Here is a 20,780-nt window from a genome sequence, read left to right on the forward strand (position 1 = left end):
CAGGTGTATGGTCCAAAAGGGTTGTACCGAGTCTCTTAATGAGTAATGGGTGTGTTTTGGGTGTAATGTGCAATAAACCAATCAGAATCTTATCTCCCATTCCCTATAAAAGCCAGCTGCGTAATAACAAAAAACTTTTGATAAATAACAGTTGACTTTAGACCAGGTTTTTGTTGGTCAATGGCGCAGTCGTTTTCAGTTGCCTCAAAATAGCAACACGCCAACAATGCGCCTGAACACACCTCGTTTTTAGACCAGGACACCCATGGGTGAACAGATGGGTGCGAGTGCATTTGCTATTTAAACAATGTGGCATTGGATGTGAAAATGTTAACTGCGCCGGGCTGAAACTAGCAAAAAACACTTGCGTCACGCCTGGTGTATGATAGTGCCCCTGGTATTAAGATGTGTTTTGGTCAATCAGATCGTAAGTGGACGACGCTAAATACAGGTGTAAATGGGGTCTAAAATTTGTCCACTTGTTTTGAGCTTGTCCACTGTTGAGCACGTACAGAGATAGTCAAAAATGCATTTGACCAGATTGCTTTTCATAGTCTAGACGCTCATGTGGTCGAATGCTTTCGAACAGCCACAAATGACTACTACACCTACCAACCTAACACATAAACATTATAGGAAGCGCACTAGCCAGATGGGATTTGATGAGATGTTCGGCATGGTCTTGCGTGACCTTATTTCGTCCATTAGATCGAAAGATCTGAGAAAGCCCATACATTTACCCTCCTATAGACCCTCCCCTGGAAAAAATCAGAACAGAAGTGATTGAAAGTGGATAAAAGAGACGTATTAAAACATTAGGGGCCGGATGCACCAGCTGTGCGTAATTTACCAGGTAGCCTAGTTTTGACATAAATGGGCACTAAGTTACAACTTAAGCACTACTAAATATTTTTGTGTTGAACCATTAAAGTTAAAGTGTAAACTCTACATATAAACTAAATATTTACGGCAGCCTCCGATCAGAAGTAACGGCTGGAATAAAATAGCAGACTGACTGAACTGCAACAATAAGCTCTTTTTTTACCTGACAAACTTCAATTCTTTAGAAATGATAATGCTGACATTTACACTCACTTACATTTTAAAAGAGAGAACATTGTTAGCGGCTCTTCAATCTTCAACACAAACCCATCCTAAACAGCATGCCGCTGTGTCAATCGGTCCCATCGCTCCCTGTTATGCATGTCAAATAAAATCAGTCATAATTAATAAATGTAATTTCTTATGTTTTTGTATCAGTATTTATTGATCCTTATTCATTTCATTTAAATTTCAGTTTCTGAATGTTATTTACATATAAAAACACTTATGTTATTCATTACTAAGTAGTAGTATTTTATTTAATGGAAACTTATTTTTACTGTTAGTCACATGAGGACTGAAATTCACGGCATTTCAACAACTGCTCACATATTTGAAGGGTAAATGTCATATTGTGCAACTACTTATTACTACATATTGTATGACCTACAAGCAACGTTCTGCCTTAAAAGTGACCTATTATGCCCCTGTTGACAAGATGTAATATAAGTCTCTGGTGTCTCCAATATGTGTCTGTGAAGTTTCAGCTCAAAATACCCCACAGATCATTTATTATAGCTTGTCAAATTCGCCCTGATTCTGGTGTGAGCAAAATCAAGCCGTTTTTGTGTGTGTGTGTGTGTGTGTGTGTGTGTGTGGGGGGGGGGTTGCTTTAAATGCAAATGAGCTCGTGCTCCCCGCCCCAAGCTCGCTCGTCATTCCAATACACTGAGGCATACATAATACAGAAGCTATAACACAGCAAATATAACTCGCAAAATGGATCATTAAACTGTTCTTGATGCAGCATATAACATAGGTATGGCATGTATTTTGTTGATGTTTGCTGAAATTCGATTCTGAATGATTTTGATAGCGTGATGCACGGCTAACGTGCCTAAAGCTACACACTGTTAGAGACAATAAGAATGAAGATGTGTTTATGAATTATACAGACTACATGCGTTATTGGGTTAAAAATGAAAATAATGAAATGGCTCTGGTCTCCGTGAATACAGTAAGAAACAATGGTAACTTTAGCCACATTTAACAGTACATTAGCAATGTGCTAACTAAACACATTCAGGAAGACCATTTGCAAAAATCATGAAATAAATATATATGAAATTGGATCAGTTGGTATCAATCCATCTTTGAGAATCAATTTCTGTGCAAATCCTGTGTTTTACTGACGATCGTGTGAAGCATTCTTGTGTTAATGACTTACACATACTGAATTTATCTGGACACATTTCCTTCATAAACAAAACTGCACCACTGCGTCCTTAGTGGCTCAGATGCCAGGAGTTTATGGAGACTCGTATGTTTACTATTATAGTCGTTAACAGATCAGTGATAATGTTTACATAGCTGAGACATATCATGAGCTCAGGGACGGTCTTTCTTGAGTGCTGCTGTCCTGCAGAGTTTTGCTCTGACACAACTCACCTTCCTTCACGTAGCTTTAGTAATCCTGAAGACATTCAAGCATGTTTGATCAGGGTTGTAGCTAAACTGTGGGACAGCTGCTGCTGCTACACTCCAGGACCAGTGTTACTTGTCGCATGCGAAAACAATGGCGGCACCGTGGGTGGAAACATACAGATTCAGGGGGCAGTAATATTATAATAAGATCCCCTTCCTACGTCACAAGGGGAGCGAAATCAGAACGGCTCGATTTTTCACATGCTTGTAGAAAAAGGCTTACCAAAACAAAGTTACTGGGTTGTCCTTTTTCACATTTTCTGTGCTGGTAGATGCACCAGAGACCCGATTATAGCACTTAAACACGGGAAAAGTCAGATTTTCATGATATGACCCCTTTAAGGACAAATGGTGCAAACAAATAAAGTACAGATTTAGTTACAAACTAGCTAGTAGTTACTAGCTAGTTTGGATAGCTAAGGATGTGTTTAAACAAACCATTGAGCACAAATTAAAAAAAGAAATGGCAAACTGACTTTATGATCAATATTTCAAATCAAAACGCAGTGAATCCCATGCATGAATCTGAATTCAATCCTCAGCTTTCAGAGTGGCCCTGTGGTACCTGATGTCAAATAATCCTGTCAAATGTCACCATCCATAGCTACAAAGGTACTACTAAAGCATGTGATGATAGTTAAATCCCAGAAACCGTGTATATCCACCCCGCATGATAATCTTAGCATGACACAGTCAGCCAAAGGCGAATTCTAAGAGAACTAAGCAAACAGAAATTCACTGTCTTAATGTGCCTCAGCCCTAGGCATCTATCAGCATTGAGAATGTTTTACAACACTTTGACACCTCAAACCAAAAACGTCAAGAAGAGAACATCAAATATGTTTGCGAGGAGGTAAAGAACAGAAGGAACTGTCAGAAAGCGCCAACGCGCTATGAAGAAATGGGCACATTACACGAGTTGCAAATTAAACTATCTGTTATTAAACACTAGGTATAACATTCCCTCCTCTGGCAACGCTCTGTTGGTTAACTAATTATCATGCCACATTCATTTTCTATGCCCCGAAGCGTTTGCTGGATTTACCCAAGGTGGAGCGCGCATGTTCAGCCGGTTTATTTCAAAACAGATCTCCGTGCGAGCGATTCAGCAGGATCTGTGGCTATGCAAACCCAAGGGCTGCTGGGATTGCTTCATTTACATTCCACAGATTGCATCAGGAATTCTGAGACGTTTTCCTTTTTTTTCCCGCCTGTTAATTGGAGACAGCATGCACCGAAAAACATATGCACTGACACGTAAGCACAATAGCAGCATCACAGGCGAATCCCTAATTAGAGAGCGTTAATGACTACAACACATGCTTGACCATGAGCGTGATATTCTATCAGTCAGTGAAGCACTGCCATTTTTCTCTGGACTCGGTCGTATCCGCCACGTACGACGGTCAGGCGTGCGTGCATTTTGCATCGAGAGGCAGTCGTTGTGGCAAACGCTTCTTGCCATCCATCTGAAGATGTGTTTACAAAGCTTTCATTTCTGAACGATTCTCAGCCCAGCGAGCGCGGCCCCAGCGTGACATTGATTAGGAGGCTTGTCAGAAATAAACTGGAGAGCCCCATTTCTCCACAAACCTGTATTCATTTAGTTCTGCCAAGTTATACAGTGCCATATCTCTGCAGGAAAATCCAGCATGACATGAGAGCGAATTTTGCCCTTTTAAAAAGAGGGTTAATCTTTCTTTCTTTCCCACAGCAACCTCAATCTCTCTCCGGCCCGCATGGTTTGTGTGATCCCGGGCTGCTGCGGTAAATTAAATTAAATAAACCCATTAGTTACAGCACTGCTACCTTCTCACCTCTGCCCAGATGCACTTTCATGGTTTGTTGGCCTTTTAAAGTAACCGGAGGACTGAGTATGTGGAAGCTGTGACCTTGAATGAGTTTGGGTTCATTGTTTATCAAGATGATCAATTAAACCTTTGTGTGTTGTTAATACATTTCCAACTGTGTGTTCTAGGTTAAAAAAAATGAACACAGATTCCAAAAGTAACTCATACTTGAGGTTCTGTTAAATACAGGTAGGTGAGAGGAAAAAATGGGGGTGGATGGCCGTGAAGAGAGAGTTTGCGTCACTGCAAACACATTAAAAGTGTGTGGCATGAGTAACTGAATGGAGATCACCAATCCGGCAACACGAAGACAGCCCGAGCTGCATGTCTGAAAGGAAATAGTCTTATTTCATTACTTCTTTCACATTATTTCATTCTGTCTGTTGTAGTAAATCATGAAAAAATGTGTATTATCTTTGAGATAAAAGAAGGAAAACCTGACTAATGCTGGGAGAGAATTTAAATAAAAATCAGTGGTGAACAAAGAACATTTAGAATACCTCAACAAGTGGCATAAGTCTCCCTCAATTTCCTAACTCCTTTCATAAAAACAAGAAGCCTCATTTTTATACCTCATTTTAAACACTGCAGGTAGCCAAAAAGGTATGTTTTAACCAAACATGAACTCAAAGTTGTTTAGTATTCTTCAAGAAATGAACAATCACAGAGGGGTATGCAATACAGTGCAACAGTTGGGTTCTGGAAGTAAAAATCCTATTCATTGTCTCCACAGAGAAAATTGCTTTTAACAATTCTGCAGAAAATTTTCAAGATATACATACTGTGAGCTCAGAGGCTATTAAACTATGCTAAATGTTTGTATTCAAGCCATTAGTCAGCATAATTTGGACTTTTAACAAATAATGGTAACACTTTATAATACTGTTCCATCATTAATGGAAAAACTACAAAGGAACAAATGAGTAACGCAGTATTAATATTGTAGTAACTGCTATTAACTAACAAGAAATTCTGATAAACAAATTAGTAATAGTGCTTAGTTCACTATTAGCTAACCAGTAACTACTATTTTTTAATGTCTACAGTAATTACTAGGGAGTTATCATGCTTTTCACTTTAGAATACTGATCCAAATAATTAGTAATTCCTTCTGAAGGATGTAGTAACTCTTGAGTTATTACTAGTGAGTTACCATGATCTTTACATTCGAATTAATAATACATTATGCCTTATTCACATGGATTATGAACCTGAATATTGTATTCCTCTGGGAGGACATCATTTACTCACCCTCAATTTGTTCCAAACCTGTATGAATTGCTTTCTTCTGCTGAACACAGAAGTAGATATTTTGAAGAATGTCAGAAACCAGTTGATGGACCCCATTGACTTACAAAGTATATATATATATATATATATATATATATATATATATATATATATATATATATATATAAGCTACATGGGTGACATTTGACTGTCATGTTAGGGGGCAAGAAAAAAAAATCAAGTCTTTTTGTACCTGGATCATCAAATTATTCGCAGAAATTTTACGCAAGCAAGTTTAAGTTTGCTTGTTACTTGTTTATTTATTCATTTAATCATTTACTTAATTTTATTATCACGGGATATGACGCGAATGATTTGTGAATCAGTGTCCATCATTTTGCAAGCAACCGGTGATAAAGAAAAATGTCACGGTTGCAATATTGAAAATATTTCCATGAAGGCGAGCTAGTGGATATCACACAAGCAATGTGCAAACTTTGCGTGAGAGTTATGCAGGTGAAGAAGTCTCAAATGCCAGTCAATTATTCACTACAGAAAATGAAAGTAAAAACTGGCCGAGCTTTTGGCACGCTGCATTAACGGCACATATTCTCTAATACCGTGTCTACACCAGACACGACAGCTAAAAGCTGTCTACACTGAACGCGACAAACCGACCGTTGCAAAGCACTTGGACTACGTCAGAAATAGAACGGGGAATCTGTTTACTGTCGGGAATTTGTTGCGTCGCGCCGCATCCAGTGTAGACGATATCACTGATTATAATGGGTTCTATTATCTTTTGTTCTATTATTCGGTGTAGACACGGTGTAACGGTGTAGAGACGATGTGAGATGAATCTAATTTATTTTCTTAATGTTTCTCTTGTGGCCCATAGTGAGAAAAAGTATTTTTCGTACATTTTGTGTCAAACAGGTTGTTTTTTAAATGAGGAGTGTGCTAACTAATCTTTTATTGTCCTTGGAGCGCGTCGGTTATGCGCTATGAAATTGCGGGGCAAATGAATTGCAATATTAATTTAATAATAAAAGTAGCATGATAAGAAGAAGAATTTAATAGCCCTGCGTGCCCGTCCGCTATACGCCACTGTGAAAAGCTAAACGGCATTGAACAGGCACAGCATCAAAGCAATTAATCCAAATCCACATGCATGGACCATTCAGTGTTCAGTGCTGCAATGTCCGAGTCTCTCCTGTTACATGGTGTTTCTCGTGTGGTTTCAGTCGGCGCAACCAAGAAAAAAATCTTTCACACGATGCGGCATTCATCGGCACAGTCAAGAATAACTTAAAGAGGTTGCCAACGTTTACTAGACTGTTGACTAGCTTTGACTCTCTGAACAGTGAAATTCATACAGATTTGGGTCAACTTGAGGGTGAGTAAGTGATGACAGAATTTTCATTATTGGGTGAACTTTTGTTAATAAATAATAATTTCAGATCTGTTTGATTTAGTTCATGGATTTTAACTCTTTATAGAAGTTTTTTTTTATTTTTTTTATTGCTTCCAGAACCAAGATATTTGATATTTGATGCTGCACAATGATCACTTTCAGTTTCATTTAAGCCTAAAAAGTCCTCTACAGCTATTTATGTTTGCATGTGGTATTTGAGTGAAAGACAAAATATTGCAAAGTTATTTGCCGATAATGCTAGAAAATGACAGGATATGGTGTGACTCCAATGTACTCCCTTCCAAACGCTACACATCCTACCTTTTATGATAATTAAAAATCATTGTCAAGGAATTTTAAATGCAGTTAAAATGGATGCAAAAAGCAACACTTGCCATCTATGATGTTACTAGGCAGGCACAGAACAAGCAAAGTATGTCAACAAAACATTGCCTGACCCAACATCTCAAATGCCAATAATCAAAATTACCCCAACAAAACAATTACCTTTTGATACACCAATTAGAAATTATCATAATCCTCAAAAGCATCCTTTTTCATCTCATCAGCTTAGTCCAGATCTCAAAGGACGCTTGGCACATGTGGCAGCTGCTGTATAAAAAAACTATTGTGAGCTGAGCTATTGCGAGACATTCTCTTGGGGTGTCTGATTAATGGTGTATGCATATTATTGACGGCGGGCAGCTTGAAACCTCAATAGACAATGGCACAGGAAAAGTTCCCAAAAATCGCATTCAAAGTCACTGAAGAATAGATCTACAAAATCTAACCACCAGAACTTGGTGTGTTGAAACTGTTGCATTCAGTTTACACTTCCAAAATACCATCCCTACATTGTTTCACACTATGCTAAAATTATTCTAGCTGAATACCTCATGGTGATTCCAGGCAAGGAAAAGCACATGAATAAATAAACAAGAGAAAGCAATGAGAAACTTCAAAGGCAATGGGACAATCACTGCAAACAAGCTTTTGGAAGCCAATGAATGTGTTTGTCTTTGTGTGTGACAGTGACTCAGGGGTGTTAACAGAGGAATTAGCTCACACCTACGGAGTGTAAGCACATCTCACCGCCATAATTGAATTAAGCCTGTCACAATCTTCTAAGCTGCGTATACTGTTGAAGAAACGGGTGGTGTGAGCTATGTCACAGATCCTTCACAGAGCAGCATTGCTAAAAAGCTGCCTCGCTTGCTTGTTTGTTCACTTTTGGTTGTTCTCAAAACAAGCGAAAACCTTCATTTCCAATCTATCATTCCGCTGGCAAACTGCTTCACGTTGTTCCAAACCCATATTTTCCATCGGACACAAATAGTAGTAGTTTTTTAAAGAGTAGTTTTTGAAGAATCGCCACACAGAACAAGTACATAGTGATTCAGTGCTGTCAAGACCAAAAAAAGATGCACATAAGCAGCATAAATGTTTATAAGAGTGGCCCGTGCAACTGTTTTCAAGTCTATTGAAGCCAAACCAATGTAGCCCAGCTAAGGTTATCTATTATCTCCTAAATGCATATTTCTGAATATGTAAATGTTTCTGATATTCATGGGTTAAACTGGTATAAATGCCATGGGCTCATATAATGGTATATCATTTCACTTGTACAAGTGTTACATAGATTATGGTAAATGTTTATGTGAGATGTACTGGCTAAAAAACGTGGGTTTGACAAGCATGCATGTTCTTTTATTTGTGATTGGTCTTTATTTTAGTTAGTCCCGCCCTTGTTCAGGCACTGAGAGTTCTGATTGGAAGCAGGAGTAGTACGAGGGAAAAAAGAGATGATGGAGGCAGATCAGAAAGTGATGTCGCATTTTTTCCTTCTGATTCAGAAAGAAATAGTAAAGTAACCGCTGATTAAGTGGTTGAAGATTATATTCAGCGAATGTAGGAAGTGTTAAAGAACGTTTCTTTAATTTGTTTCATTTGTTCTACTCTGACTAAGAGTTTAAACGGACTTATATTGATTATTGCGGCTGTGCGCGCTGTAATCTTCCTTTCTTTTACGGAGAGTAAGAGACTATAATGTGATGATTGACCAGAGTTTATTAATCGTTCCTAAGAAGACGTCAATAGGATGGAGGAACCAGATAGCATTCTAAATCCCCACGCGGTTTAGAATTCCTCTGGCATCGCGGGATTCATTGTCATTCAGCGGACAGCTGGTGAGACTGCAGACACATACGAAGTTCATAACGCGATCGGTAGACAGCGCGAGTGTCAACACACGGAGACCCAGGTACATTCGTTTGTTTATTTAGCTCTCTGGAGCGAAGAGGCCATTTGTTGGTTTTGACGGCCACACCGTTCTCAAGCGACGACACAGGCCTGCAACAGGTTGGGGGTTTTTGAAATTGTGAGAGTGTGTGTGGGCCCACATTACATATTTGGTTTATTCACGTGATTTATACTAAGTGTATATTGCATTTGATTTTTGTTGTTATATTACTATACCTCAAAAGAGAATTGCATTATTGTTTTCTTACTGGTAAAATTTGAATATTGATATTTGAGTATCAGGGTTTGGACTTTCTGATCTGAGAAGTTCGGAAAGTGATTTTATGTGAAAGAAAATACATAACAGACGTTTGAATTTTCCTTGAGTCATTTCACTCTTGATTTACAGTATTTCAGTATTATTTTCTGTTAAATAAAATTACTTAGTAATTGATAAGAACTTACCTTTTTGTGATTTACATTAACAGTTCTTCAGACAGACTATCACATAACATTTTAATTTATGTAAAGTAATCAGAAGGGAAAAGGGAAAGGAGTAGATTAAGTCGGGAGACACATCATTAGAACCCGGTGCTCCACCCATTACAAGAAGAGGGTAGGGGGCGCTACACCAATGTTGTTGTCAGATTATCAATGGAAAACAACTTAAATTATGATCTTTTCTTCACACAAACCTAAAGACATATGACTCGGAAGAACACTTGGAACACTTGTACTTGTATGTACCAGACTTATGGTACTTTTTTTTTGTCCTTTAAAGGGTTAGTTCACCCTAAAATTATCATTTTCTCACCCTCAAGTCATTCCAAAACCATAAGATTTTCAACTCGTGAAACACAAATGAAGATACTATTAATAACGCCTAAGAGATTGCTGTGCCTCTATTGAAAGTTCATTCTCCTAAAACATTCTTGCTTCAAAAAGTGCATTGTAAAACGTAATCCATATGAATCAAGCTGTTTAATCCAAGTCTTGTGAACAGACGATCACTTTATATGATGAACAGATTTAATTCAAGCTTTTATTCATATTTAAGCATTGATCATTGCATATACATATCTTTGCTGTTGGGCGGAAACTTCATATTCCAAAGCTGCTACTTTTCAGGAAATTATTATTATTATTATTTGTTGAAAAGGCCCAGTATTTTCCATACTATTTACTGATTTGATGTTGATATGTGATTGACAGATTAATTTGGACCGCCCATAAGAAGGACGACATTTAGTAATTATATTATATATTTATAGCTCTGTCAACTGCTCGCTATAAAGCTGCTTTCATTGTGTGTGCGTTTGAAAGAAGTAAGTGTGTTGTTTATATCTTATGCTTATGTGATTCTAACATCTTGTTTCTTGTCTTTAGTGTGAGAATTTGAGTTAAGCTCTTACCGGTCCATTTTATCATAACTGCGTCATCTTCATAAGTGTGAATCCAGCCATTTATAGCGCGCACATTTAATACAGCAAGTATGTGTATTGCATTATGATTATTTAGATATTAATATGTTAACCAGCATATAGGGTTTTTGCTTGTGAATAACCCTTTCAGTCAGTACTGTTTAGCATGTTTATGGCTGTCGTTTCTGCTTATGCACAGTAATGCGCCATTAGATGGCGCTCTGTCTAATTGTTTTATTTAAATATTTACTGCTGTTGATCTTATGTATAGTGTATTATTTCAGTTGTGATTTATTATGTATATTTCTTTATTTATATTAGACACCACACACATGCCATATGTATGTGAGAGCGTGCATAATAAACGGAGCATCAGTTGAGCACCGACCTCTGGCTTTGTGCGTTCTTACCGACGCCCCCTGGTGATCACAAATTAAAATAACAATGCAAGTACAGTCCTTTAAATCTATTTAACATTATTATTATTTTTTTTTAAAAATTAAACACTGTGTTGTCAGAGTTGACATTGTGGCTTTATACAGTAGTCAACATATGAAGTGGATCAAAACTTTTTAATCAAAGTTGTCCTAAAACCTTCGTCTTAGGACAACTTTGATGAACTTTTTTGATCCACTTCAAATGTTGACTACTGTATATGGTCAGACAGTTGCATGTGTCATTATAGCCACTTACACACTGCAGCTAAATTCAGTTGTCAGTTCACCTTTTAGTGCTTAATAGCTTTCTGTACACACACAGTTCAGTAAAATATGGGAGTGACAACCGCATTCTACAACCAAATTAACTCCCAAAAAATACAGGTAGTGACAACCGCATTTACAGAAATTCTCTGCAGTGTGTACTGAACCAAACAGAGCAACTAGTTGTTAATGACGTTTTTTAACGTTCATCAGAGATGTATCTCCCTTCTGTATGCGGTGAATCACATGGAAAGCACAATCCTTGACTAATTCGAGTTGCCAAATCTTGCTAGTAAAATCAGCGAACAAACAATAAGCCCATAATAAACTGAAATAAATCCAAATGCTTTATGCTGAAAACAAGACCAAAATATCGTGATTAATGTCTTCTCAGTTTAATAACTCCATAAACCCGTTCGCTTTATGAGACAAGCTTAAACAACAAGCCCAAATCGCTTATAATGAGTGATCATGGCAACACAGAAAGTGTGCGAAACAGGCTGTACAAGCATAAACAAAACATGACGCCTCCGTCAACTAGTTAAATTACTGAAAATAACAGTGTTTTGTCACTGTAATATTCCAAAAGAAATAGTGTTTTGTCACTGTAATATTACTTTGGTCACAATAACGGAGACCAAACACGAGAGACGCCAGAACGTCGCTATGGTTTCCAAGCTGTCAATCATCGCATTTTCGAGAGTGAGTCGTGTTCCGTACAGACATGTAACGACAATTTAGGGGATTCACTCCCGCATTTAAATGTGGTTGTCACTCCTGAAACTTACAGTGTGTACGTGGCCTATATTATTAACATTTTACCAAAATCAAGCTTCAAATGAAGTTACAAGATTTTTGATAAGTGAATTTTGGACATATGTGTTTTGTCTGTCAGTTGAGAGGCCGCATCTAAGGCTGAGGCTCTTTTTAATACTTTTCATTGGATAAATATTTGCAAAACTCACAGACAGTCGTGTTGGGTACCAATAGTAATGATTTATGAAAAAAAAGGAAAAAAACGAAATCTGGAGATACAAGTTTCCACCCCAACAGCGACAATATAGAGATCATTAAATATGGTAAAGGGAAGCCTCAAACGCACTTCATTGACACATGTAATTCCTGTAGAAAAATAACAGCATACAAGTGTAGAACAACATGAAGGTGAGTAAACTATGACAGAAATTTCACTTCTGGAAGAACTATTCCTTTAACTAGAATCCTCTATCTGTCAGGGCCATATGGCGTATTAGGATTTCTGTGTACTGTGTCAGATGTCACAGAGAGATGCAGGTGAAGCCATGTGTCACATTCCTAGTAGGGAATCAGATTTTTTTTTTCATCCCTACAGCTCCTCTGAGGAACAGTAAAGCCCTGCCATGATAAATGTCAGGTCAGAGGAGCAGCCGTGAGACACGCTGGAAGCCGCATGTTTGCCCTCTCAGCGTGGTTTCAACATGTCAAAGCTCCTGTCTGAACTGCATTAGCTTGTTTTTGGGTCATGTCTTGAGACTGTATCACTCACCCAATACGCAAAAAGGGAGGGGGGTTCTGCAGGAAACGCAGGGAGAAAATTAGAATCTTGTCAAGTATGACTGACATGCCTATTTGTCCCAGGGAATTCTCATTCAGAGAGATTTTAAGATGGCTGTAAACCAGCTCTTTGTCGAATGAAATCATTGTTCCTTCTGACTGGAAACACATCATGACAAATCCGTGGAAAGTAAATAATCCCTGGGAGAATTCGTTTAAGCTCAAAATGACTTAAGTTTACACTTTATTTTTGGCTCAAAATAAATAATTTAATACTTGAGGCAGCGGCTGTCATTTTCAAGTAATCCATCCACAATGTGGGTCTAAAAAGAAAAAAAAGTAACAAAGCTTAAATAGCCTCCCTATTTGCTTTGCAATGAGAACAAGGCTCAGGTTTTCATCCACAGACACAAAGCCGGACAGAAGCTGGGCTTTAATGGCAGATTGTGTGATGATGCCAATGTTTTAATGCCAGCAAATTAAATTGACAAATTAGATTCTTAGCATAAGTGAATTAAACTTGTGGAATTGGATGAAGATCATCACTTCAGAAACTTTCTAGCACGACTCAGCCCAGCAGGCAGCGAGGATGTCTGTCAGAAAGAGCAAAGCATTGAGTGAGTAAGAAAAAATATATTCCAGAATATTGACGGCGGGTGAATTTTCCTCTCCTGGCCTTCAAAGATAAAATGCCGGGATTCCGCGTATAGCTCCGGTGCCACAAAAGAAATGGACTCGAATAACCCGGAAGGCCGACCTCTGAGTAAATTGCGCAATATGAGCTCACTTTTCACCTTGACTCTTTAGGCCATGGAGAACCTTTCTCATAGACTGCGGCGCCGTGTGAACGCTTACGCCTTAATGCTCTTTGACTTTAAATCCCAGATGTAATTGAACTGTCAAGACTGCTGTCTGGGAATGTTTCCGGAGGGCCAAACAATATGTGCGTGAGTATCCGTGCAACCCCGAAAGCCGAATACAGATTCCGGAGGATGCCTACATATCATCAATATGTCAAAACAAAGTAACAGCGCAAGTACATTTGCGATTTTCATCCGTCAGGAGATGCGGCAGCTGAATCTCAGCATTGGAACGGCACAATGTTTGCACCTAGCTAAAGGATGACAGGAAGGGTGATAAACATGTGAAGTGGCAAGGCGGACACTCCTGTAGTCACTGGGCCTCTTTTGTGCTGGTGAATTTAATTAAGTGGAAATAGGGGGATGAGACAGACCTGACTGCTGCAGTCCACTTGCTCTCGACAGGCACAGGGGCATGCTGCTAATTAAAAAGTTTAATTCCACGACTGCCGCGTTGGCATCCGAGAACCCAGAGGTGCGTCCTTGCACGCCTTGGCGGAAGCTTATCAGGAGCGGGCAGATTCGGGCATCCCAAGGAGGTGCAAGAGCTAGGCTGTGTGGAGAGAGATGGCATCCAGCTTGAGCTGGGAGGCAGCCCACCTCCCCTTACAGCTTTGAGCCAGCAGTCGGGAGGCGAGAGTCGGGTTGAACTGCAGCGCGGCGTGCTGAGGCAAGGTAAACAAGGGATAAACGGTGGATTTGGGTTCTGTCCTGCTTCGCTCAGCAGTGGATCTGCATCTGTGACTCACTCCTCCTGTCAGAGGCTTGTGTCTCGACTTCTGACAGGATGGAATCAACTCTGCATGCTGTTCATACTCCTCACAATCTCGCAGACGATTTGCTGCACCCAGTGGCCTGAAAAGTGTTAGAACACTTAAGCCACACTTAAAAACATCTGAATTTTATTGCATTAGATACTCAAGATATCAAAGCTAGTGGCATCTGCAATGAAACGGCTCTGGAGCTTTTCTCACAACTAACTTCACTTTTCCGAGACATTTTTAAAGGTGTTGGGATTTTTATGTCAGTTCATAAAGCTTTCTTTTGTTTTGAATCAGTAGTTCTGAGCGTGTATCAAACTGCCAAAGTCACGTGATTTCAGTAAACTAGGCTTCGTTACGTCATAAGTGTTTCGAAATTTCAATGGTTCACGTGACAGTTGGCAGTTTGATATGCGCTCTGAACCACTGATTCGAAACAAAAGATTCGTAAAGCTTCATGAAGCAGTGTTTTGAAATCGCCCATCACTAGATATTGTTGAATAAAGTCATTATTTTGTTTATTTGGCGCACAAAAAGTATTCTCATCACTTCATAACATTAAGGTTGAACCACTGTAGTCACATGAACTGTTTTAAATATGTCTTTAGTAGCTTTCTGGGCGTTTGAAAGTTTAAATTAACTTGCTTTCAATGCAGGCCTCACCGAGCCATCAGATTTTATCAAAAATATCTTAATTTATGTTCTAAAGATGAACGTAGGTCTTACGGGTGTAGAACGACATGAGTGTGAGTAATTAATGACAGAATTTTCATTTTTGGGTGACCCTTTAAGCTGTTTGTGAACGTAAAAGGTCGGCAAAGTTTCAAAAATTAAAGTGCACAATAAATGGATACAATGTCTCCCAAAAGGTAAATTCTGAACTGTCTGAAACAAGTCGTCAGTAATTCCAGGCTCACTTCCTGGGTTCCTACCAATCTATAGTTTGTAACAAATTTGCATAATGTCGACATGTTGAGAAGATGCCGTTTTCTGCACTGAAAAAGCGAATCCACTTTGCATGCACTAACAAAAGGATGAGCACTCATGCTCATAGCAATGGGTGTTTGGTTTCCGACGCGCACTGTAAGAGGTAGACCAATCACAACAGACTGGGCCATCTGACCAAACAGAGCAGAGTAGGAAAAGGAGGGGCTTAAAGAGACCAACTCCTTTATTGCACCGTTTCAGACACTGTGAGAAAAGAGGTGATACTGAAATGTATATTATGAGAAAAAGTAGTGATTTTTTTTTTTTTTTTTTTATCATGGATGCACGCACATGTATTGTAGGAGACCTACAAAACAAAATTAGAAACCTTTAAAATATCATAATAGACGCACTTTAAAGGGATATTCCAATATAAGGTAATATCTATTAATGGTATCTCTGGCATGTTAGCGATTACCCCAGAAAATAATTCTGATTAATCCCTCAGTTTGTTAAAGCAAACAGTTATGCACATACAATGGAAGTCTATGGGGCAAACATGCAAGATGCTGTTGACAGAGTTTAACTTGCCTTTGTCTCTCAATATTGCTTTAAACTTCAAAAAGTTGTAAGGAATGAGACATTTCTGAAGTTCTACTCCTTAGCAGGAAACAAGGAGGCACTAGGGAATAAATAGGTGGTGAAATTAGAGCGCTTCATTGTGTAGCCTTGTACGGGGCAAGAAAAATGCGTAGGCTTCAGCAGTGTATATCTCTCTCATTGATCTGAATGTATTTTATCTCCAACAAAAAGGAAGAGACCTTGGTGTAGGCAATGCTGATTCTTTGCTATCTCTTGAAAGGCCACCTCTGTTACATGCTCACGACCAGACACAAAGATGGAAAAACTCTCCTGAGGTCAAATAGCCCAAGGATCTCCGGCTCTCAATGCTGTGTGGGGGACTATTGAATAGAATGAATAAATAACAGATCAGAGAAGACGGTAAAATCCTGCAACAATCTGAGCAACAACATTTTAGAAAACTAGGCCGCTGAATTCTTTACATCATCGCAAAATGTATATCGCACAGCTATTATATATAAAGTTGGATACATATATTATATTCAACTTTATCCAATATAGCATATCCCAACTGCTTGATTGCTTATCTCTTTCCCCGACTGAGTGTTATAAAAAAGTTGCCAGCCACCACCAGTGTTTTTGATCATTTTCACAAAAATTTCATGGCTCCTAGAATATTTTGTTGTATGAATATCTGAACTATATGTTTTTGCTTTTAAACAAAAACAAATTCTAGCTTCATACATACTTTTTTATCAACACTTGAATATGGGTAAGTTTCATAAAAAAAAGCAACATTTTGAGCAAAAAGCTGAGAAAATCGTGTTTTTGACAAAGACTACTTCTGGATCGGATTCAGGATGATGATCAAAACAATAGATGGAGTAGATTGAGTCCATCAACACCCCCAAAGCTTACACAGTCCTATAGCTCATCCTGGGTCGACATTTCATTCAGGCAGTTTTGATATATATACTGCTGTTTAATGTTGATGGTCACATTATTTTACATATGCATATGATTACATATGCTATCACTTGTTTCCGCATCTTATTCCCCTGTGTTTTGATCAGGAGATTCAGTACTCTTTCAGAAGGTGCGTAATAGTGCCCCCTACCTTATAACAGTGAAAACATGGAAAGCCGTAAAATGTCTTCTTTGGCGGGGAAGCGTTTTCTCATAAAAGATGAGATAACTCTTCAACGGCGGGGAACGAGTTACCTATATTATCGCCCAACTCTGATCTGCTAAATGCAACTATAAGGAATGAACATATTAAGATATTATAAACATTAGCAACATCATAATTTTTTGTAAAGGTGCTTTGAAATAATGTGTATTGTGCAAAGAGCTATTTACAAAGTTCTGTCATGAACCTCTAGATGGCGCAGGCTAATAGGTCTTTTAACTCAACCTGCTCATAATCCATCGTTATCTATTGGGCACAGCTGATTGGTTCCTGCTGTTTCAGTAGCCAATGAGCTTGCGTGCTCAACCTTCAAAATACTTTGTTAGCATTGCCTCCACCTTCCCCAGCTCCACCTGTATAGATCTTCTACGGGTAATTCATGTACGCTAGTCACCAAATGGATGCAAAAATAATGACTGCTTCAAACAAAGTTTCCTGAACGTTTTCTGCCATTGTTCTAACAGAGAATCTTGCCCTAAATGCCAATGTTGCTGTGTCAGGCTAGTCGACATACTCAAAAAAGAGCAATGTTTTTCCCTACAAACAGCTTACTTGAAATTGTCTCTGCATTTAAGCTGGAAGTCTTTTAACACTGCAAAAATTACACACTTCAGCTTTAACGCTCTCTCTTTTTTTCTTTTGCCTTCCTGCCCTCCTTTAATCTGAGAATGGACCCCAGCAGTGGCGCGCTTCGTCTAATGATGCTGAGCTATTATTATTTGACAGAGGGAACGCATTACCCACTCAGTGAAAGTGAGGCTTCTTTTAAAAGCAGACAGGAGTTTAACAGAGCATCCGGTCCTCCCTGACAAGCTTTTTAAACATTGCATCAGGCTATAAAGGAGGAGCACCATCATATTTCAAGACTAAAAAGACTACCTAACTCCTCCTGATATATATGCCCAGCAAATGAAGTCCAAAGAGCCTTCACCACTGGATGTTTATTCATGGTGGCTTTAAAACGTAAAACCGGCTTGTCTGTGAGTCTTTGCGTATAGAAAATTTGTAAATCGAGTTGCCTTCATGTGCATCTTAAAGGTACAGTTCACCCAAGAATGAGAATTCTGTCATCATTTAATCGCCCTCATGTTGGTCCAAACCTGTATGACTTACTTTCTTCTGTGGAACATAAAAGAAGATATTTTGAACTTATTTTTAACTTTTTTTGTCTATATAATGAAAGTCAATGCAACATCAACTTTAAATAGATGGACTAAATATAAAAAAAAAAAAACTACTTTTTTTTTTTTGTGTGTGTTCCACAGAATATGGTAAGTCATACAGGTTTAGAAACTACATGACGGTAAATAAATGATGACAGAATAGGTAGTTACATGTTGCACGCTATTTACTATGTACTATATAACTACTTGCTATAGTAATAATATAGTAATATTTGTGTAATTACACAGTAATAATGTCACCTTAAAATAAAGTCTAACTTTTTCCTTTTCATTTATGATCTAAATCATTAACTTACGCAAATTCTTCACATTTATGAACTTACTATGTACTGTATAACTACTTTCTATAGTAATAATATTGTAATATTTGTGTAATTACACTGTAATAATGTCACCTTAAAATAAAGTGTAACTTTTTCCTTTTCGTTTATGGTCTAAATCATTAACTTATGCAAATTCTTCACATTTATGAACTACATGTTTCATGTTTAAGCTTTACAGCCACAGCTAAGTGTGAAATGAGCCACTTCTGCAAAAATGCTAATCAGTTTGCAAGCATTTGGCGAGATTATTGACTCTAAAAGCCAATGTTAAAACACAAATGTTGAGATGTTTCATATTGTCACATTAAATAACAGTTAAAAATTAGTTTATTTTCGGTTTATTTTTGTTTTGCTACATTTAACCTTGCATTTGATGCTGTGATGTATTGCATATCTAGCCTGACATTTATTGCACGTGTGATATTTTTCCCTTTTGTGTGTATGGTAGGCCGTTTCAAATCCGATATTCCTGCAAGCTATACATATGTCAAATGCCAAGCTCATGTGGAAACAAATTTAAGGCCGCTTAAGGGATTTTCCAGGCTCAGAGACATTAAAACACACAAGCACTCTTAGGTGTTATTTATGTAAGCTTGTCATTCCCTGGTCTAATGAGCCCCACACAACGAGCGTAATGAAACAGCTCGCATTAACACTCAGGCAAATGAACGAATGTTACGAGTTCGGCTCTCTCTGAAGTGAATTGCGGCAGATGTTGCCCGGCCCCAAAGCTCTGAGTCACAGCCCAAGGCTAGCAGATCCAAGCAGAACCAGCACACACCGCAGTGTGGCTTAATGCTCATTCAGTCTCTACCCCTCAGCCGCTCTTTGTACGAGCGTCTCCACACTGTAGGCAACTGCTCGGCTGAATGATGATAGGTCTATGTAGAATAGCACTCTGAAGAAAAACAGCCTGGCTGTAATAACCTGCACTGGTTCAGATTGCAAATGGAGTGGAGAGATGTAAACTAGGAAATATGGCTAGCTGACGAAGGCTGATGAGTCAAAAGTGTGCTGAGGATGGGTATGTGGGAGCACATACACCTGAGTAAGCACCTCATGATTTGAGCACACCTGGGAGTCCGGAGCCCAGGCGTGCTGAAAGCGCTCAGCGGAGCATTCACTGCACCTGGCTACTGAGCAGCGACTGTGAACATGAATTCGCCATGAAATGAAACAGTCATGCTGCTGTAGTAATTAGGTTGAAGCTGGACTAAAGCATCCGCTGCAGCCTGGAACTTGGTCACTCTTGAATCATCACATATGTGTTAGTCTACTGACTAATTAACTGCTAAAGCTTCTCTAAAAAAGCACTTAATGACCACTAAGTCTATACATACTTGAATGCAATATGTACAGAAGTAGCCTATATTTCAGATAAGTTATTAATTATACCAGGCTGCTGACAAGAAAGTACACCTGATCATGCAGTCAGGCCTGATCAAAAGTTTTTTTTTGTTTGTTTGTTTTTCTCCCAATAATGATGTAAACTATTTCTTATTTTGGAAAAAAAATGCTTGTACTTAACTTGGATGTATATAGCCGTACATTCGTCTTATGTTTTAAATAGCTTTGATCATCACTATACATATTAAGACAGTTTGTGTTAAAGGTAAGAGTGTTTTTCTGAATTACTAAGGGAAAAAAAAAAAATCAGAAAATGCTATGAAAAGAAAATACTATAATGGTCAACAATTTCTGCAATATCTGAATGCAAGCACTTTTTCATAGTAAAAGAAAGGAAAGAGAACTGATACCCTGATATATGGGCTAATGATATAATGCTCATTGATTATATGAGGTTTTTGATTGGATCTATCAAATAATTTAAAAAAAAAAAATGCATTTTTAATTTCCGATTAAACTATTTTTTGCATCGATAGATTGGCATAATCTTTCATCAATATTTCTCTTCGTTGTATTTTCTTGTTTTAAAAGATAAATAATATAAATAGAAAAATATTAAATAATAATAAGTATAAAAAAATGCATTTGAATAACTTATTCACCAAATCAAAGTCATTGTCATGAAGGAAGCCAT

At 38.2% G+C, this 20,780-nt stretch overlaps 1 protein-coding gene across 1 annotated transcript in view; it reads right to left on the reverse strand.

Moving 5' to 3' along the window:
* hs3st4 (heparan sulfate (glucosamine) 3-O-sulfotransferase 4) overlaps positions 1-20,780 on the reverse strand; it is a 132,924-nt gene that overhangs the window by 110,110 nt on the left and 2,034 nt on the right. The window lies entirely within an intron of this gene.

This window comes from Ctenopharyngodon idella, chromosome 3, assembly GCF_019924925.1.
Source record: "Ctenopharyngodon idella isolate HZGC_01 chromosome 3, HZGC01, whole genome shotgun sequence".
Classification (NCBI taxonomy): Eukaryota; Metazoa; Chordata; class Actinopteri; order Cypriniformes; family Xenocyprididae; genus Ctenopharyngodon; species Ctenopharyngodon idella.